The 4,738-nt window shown below is 40.7% G+C and overlaps 1 non-coding gene across 1 annotated transcript; it reads left to right on the top strand.

Annotated features, from left to right (window-relative positions):
* Positions 1 to 394: 394 nt before the first annotated feature.
* LOC141616002 (small nucleolar RNA R71) lies at positions 395 to 501 on the top strand. The gene has a single exon (XR_012530383.1). It is a non-coding gene; the product is annotated as a small nucleolar RNA R71 (small nucleolar RNA).
* Positions 502 to 4,738: the final 4,237 nt, after the last annotated feature.

Raw genomic sequence — 4,738 nt, 5'->3', positions numbered from 1 at the left:
CCTATAATGTTGAAAGGCAGCACAAGACTCAAAGGGACTAGGAAAATTTTCTGAAATATGTCCCTCAGCTCCACATCTTTTACAGACGAAAGGACCGTCTGAAACAGCATTTACATGGTAAATCCCTCCTTTTGAAGCTCCTCCCATCTCGTACTTGTCAAATCTCGCCGTGAGAGCTTCTAATGCAGCTACAGAAGGAGATTCAGCAGCTCTCCTTTGATTTCCCAAGGAATTCCCATACTCAGCTTTATGGGTGGCCATGTCATCAATGATCTTCCACCCCTTAGTCTCTCCCATGTTCTCCTGGAATCTGCCACTCGCTGCCGCATCCAGGATAGCTCTCTGATCGTCATAGAGCCCATTATAAAACTGATTGCATAGGCTCCACTTCTCAAACCCATGATGCGGAATGGTTCGCACCAGCTTCTTGAAACGGACCCATGCCTCATGAAAGTTCTCATCAGGCCCCTGTTTAAAGCTCGTGATTTGAGCTCTAATGGCATTAGTCTTCGAGGCAGAGAAGTACTTCTTGTAGAATGCCAAGGCCAAAGAATTCCAATCGGTGATCCCATTAGCAGCTCGATCCAGGTCTCTGTACCACTCTCTTGCAGCATCACGGAGTGAGAATATAAACATTGTCTCTTTTACCTGGTCCTGGGTCACACCGGTCGGTGGGGGTATAGAGCAGCAATAGTCAATAAATATCTCCATATGCTTGGCTGCATCTTCATTTGCAGCTCCCCCGAATTGGTTCCTAAAGTAACAGTGTGTTCCAATTAAACGTACCATTATGCATACTGTTCCTATTAAACAACATATTTCATGTAAGCAGGCACTTGATTAACTCCACTATAACCAGTCCATAATTATAAATATTATTTGAAAATAGTGTTCGTAGTTTAAACGTACAAGTTCCTTTTCTTGAATTAGTCAATCAAGTGCCTGCTTACATGAAATTTATGAAGCAATTACTGTCTAAAAAGAAGTCACTTGAAACTGTGCATACTGTCGCACTAACTGAGGAGTCTTGCTCTTATCTGACCCATACTGCACCCCTTAAGCTAGAGGACCCGGGTAGTTTTTCAGTCCCATGTAATATTGGCATCTTTCCTATTGAGAAAGCCTTATGTGACCTAGGAGCCAGTATTAGTGTAATGCCTTTGAGTCTTGCTAGGAAGTTAAAGTTGAATAGGTTTGCAGTCACGAACATGACAGTACAGATGGTTGACCGATCTGCGGTCCAGCCTATAGGAGTCTTAGAGGACATTCCCGTGCAAATAGGGAAGTTCTTCTTCCCTGTTGACTTCGTGGTACTTGATATGCCCGAAGATGCCCACATTCCTTGTATTCTAGGTAGACCATTCCTGCACACTGCTGGTGCAGTTATTGATGTTGGTTCGCGTACTTTGACCTTTAAGGTAGGGAAGCACTCCATTGTCTTTGCCCAGACGGCTAGGAAGAAAGACCTCATGTGGCCCGTCACTTTCAATAAGGTTTCTGAAAAGAAATCTTATTTTATACTTCCTGATATGCCTATCTCTGTCCCTACTCCTGTTGTGACACCTTCGCCCCAGACTGGGAGCAAAGTGGAGGAAGATTCTTCTGTTTTAGATATTGCAGGAGCTGGTTTGGGGAAGGAAGAGCCGCAAGTCGCTCCTGCTGTGAAGGAGCCAATAGTTCAAAGAGGCGCTCTAGGATGTCTTAGCTATGGCACTGATGAGGAGCCCGAAGATGAGCCAGTCAAAGCAACGTAGTCTGATCTGGATTCCGACGAGTCCGAAGAGGTCATTGAATGGGAAGATGTCCGACATGTTGATCCGTTGAGTTCTGCGGATGTTGAAGCTAAGAAGAGTGCAACTGAGAAGATGAGCACTATTGAGGCTACCTCTTGTAGCCAGAAGCCGACCAAGTGGGCCATTCCGTGGCCATTTTTGATCAACTATTAGTTGATTGAGACTTCTTCAAAAACATTTACTTTTTATTGCTTTTGAACCTTTTTAGTGCTTTTGTGTGCGCGAGACTTCGCCTTTTTATAAGTTTGCTTAGGATTTTAAACATTTAGATGGTTACTTTGGGTTTTGCGCAAATTTGGGCGCGTATTATTGTGCATTTGCAGGTTTATAGACCTTAATAGCTCAAGTTATTGAGCTATTTCGAAGAAAATCAGAACTTACAGCAGAAAAGTCAGTCGATCGACTGGCCTGAGTGGTCGATCGACTAAGGTGCGACTTCCAGGAGCTTCTGTTCCTGTTCATTCCAGTCGATCGACTGCCTGCTATGGTCGATCGACCGTTGTCGCTGCTGTACCTGTTCACGACCTTTCCCCTGCTGTGTTTGGTCGTTTTGCGGAATTGAGGAAGTCTTGCCTCCTCTTTATTCTCCGCTTAATTTCTGATTTCTTCTGTTTTCTTCATTTTGCGCATAATTTTACCGTCCCAACTTTTCTTTCTCGGTTTTATGCGTGGTATTGTTTTCTTTTCAGGTACTTATTGGTAGCACTCCTGGCTACTGAAACCTCCTAGATCACACTGGTTTGGGGAGGTTCCCTCTTTGCTGCGTTTAAAGTCTTGTGAGTTTCCGAGTTCCTCTTCATGTCTTTTTAATTTATTTATCGCAAATTCCCATTTTCCTTTTTACTTCATTACATGCTTTTGCACAATGGGGACATTGTGTGATTTGGTTTAGGGAAGGGTTTTGCGTCGCATTTGCATATGTTTTATTGCATTTCAGTTACACGTTTACATTTCAGTTTGCATTGTTGTCTAATTTTCTATATATATAAAAAATGAAAAATTTCAATAGTTTCAAAAAATGCATGTTTGTTTTAGCATATAGGTCGAGTCGGAACGGTAGTATTTCGATGATGACATTGCATTTTCATCTGTTTACACCTAAGCCTTGCCAATTGACATGTTATTAGTAGAATCACATATGCATATCTACGAGTTTTCGTTAAATTTCTTGCTGAACTTGAGACTTGACTTAGATTTTTGGCAATCTACATCATTTTCTGAGGTTTAGAGCTTATAACTGGTGTCATTCATGACCAGTTCTTCTAGGATTGTGAGTAGTTACTCCTTATAAGACATGTTACATTAATTTGCAAAAGTATGAACTTAATCTGCTTAATACCTGTATGCATTCGGTTTGTGGTTTGTTGACACATGTGGTAGAGGTTTTCCTTTATTCATTTTGCCCATAAGCTACACACTACCAAAAATAGCCTTTTTGTCCCGTCACTACATCCTACACATAGCCTGCCTTTGTCAAGCTAGTAGTTTAGTTGTTGGGATTGTTACTCTGTTTTTGGTGGTATATGCTCTTTGTCGAGATGTTTTTGGGAAAATGAAAGAGGAAAGAAAGAGAAATAAAGAAAAGGAATGAAGAAATAGAAAAGAAAAAAAAATGAATCGAAAAGATAAAGCGTGTTGTACTGTAGAGGCAGTCGATCGACTGGCCTCATTGGTCGATCGACTGAGGTTCGAGAAGAGAAAGAATCAATTCGCATATTCAAAGTCTTTGTTATATGGCGATTTTTGCTCCCATGCTGCATTTATATCTTATGGGGAGTTGATTGATTTAGTTTTATGGAGATTGCGAGATTTGTGCTAATTATTAGCACCTGTTTTATTGAATTTTGAGCAAGAAGTTGGATGTTGTCATATGGTTTTGTTTAGGTACTAGCTTGATCACCTGTACCCCACATTCCCATAATTATCTTTTGCCTCTTCTTACCCATTACCTCACATATCCATATATATACCTCGGGATGTGTCATGGTCATTTGATTGGTTGGAATGCATATGTACAGTTGTAGAGATTACTTTTACATTAGATTGCAGGCATGTTCTTATAGGTCGTAGTTAGGTGAGAGTCATAACAAATTGAATTCTTTCTATCTTTCACATATATTCACCTTGTGCTTATTTGAGTGATTTGAGCGACCCGTGAGAGTCCAATTTGATAAGTCTCTACAGTTGACGGTTCAGCAGTTTTTAATGACTCCATAACTCGTTTGCATGATTCATACGCTAATTGATTGTTTGTTAATGCATTAAATTGGTTTAGGCTATACGGTTTGCATTTCGCTCTGAGATTGAACTCGTTCCATTAGGTTTTAGGATCGAGTCTAGTTATTGCTTGGGGACAAGCAAGGGTTTGGTTTGGGGAAGTTTGATTCGTGTCTTTTATATGATGTTTTACACCTCATTTTACACGCATTTCAGAGCTCATTTATGTAGTTTATGCTACTATTTGCCCCATTTCGTCTACTTTCGTATTTTTATGTAATATTGCAGATTTATGCGGAAATGAGTAGATATTTAGCTAAATCCGTCCCCGAGTATCTTGCATTGCATTTGACATGAAGTATTTACGCAAGGAATAAGCTTGGTGCACATTTCGAGGCCCAAAAGACTAATCCACGAAGTTTTTGAAACAAATTACCAGCTACAGTGGTCGATCGACTGATTCCTTTGGTCGATCGACCAAGGCACGAAGATCAGAAGCTACTGCTCAGCGTAGGTTGGTCGATCGACTGAGCAACATGGTCGATCGACCAGACCGTGATTCAGACGTGAATTAAAATATCGAGGAATTTGAAGCCCATAGTACATTAGGTTTTGGAATAAGAACTACGTTGTATTCTATATAACGTAAGCTAGGTTTGCAGAATAGGGATTGAGTTTTCATCTAGGTTTTACCATTCAGTTCGAAATACAATTCAACATTCATAGTT

This window comes from Silene latifolia, chromosome 11 (genome assembly GCF_048544455.1).
Source record: "Silene latifolia isolate original U9 population chromosome 11, ASM4854445v1, whole genome shotgun sequence".
Lineage (NCBI taxonomy): Eukaryota > Viridiplantae > Streptophyta > Magnoliopsida > Caryophyllales > Caryophyllaceae > Silene > Silene latifolia.
This window is presented reverse-complemented; position numbering and strand designations above follow the sequence as displayed.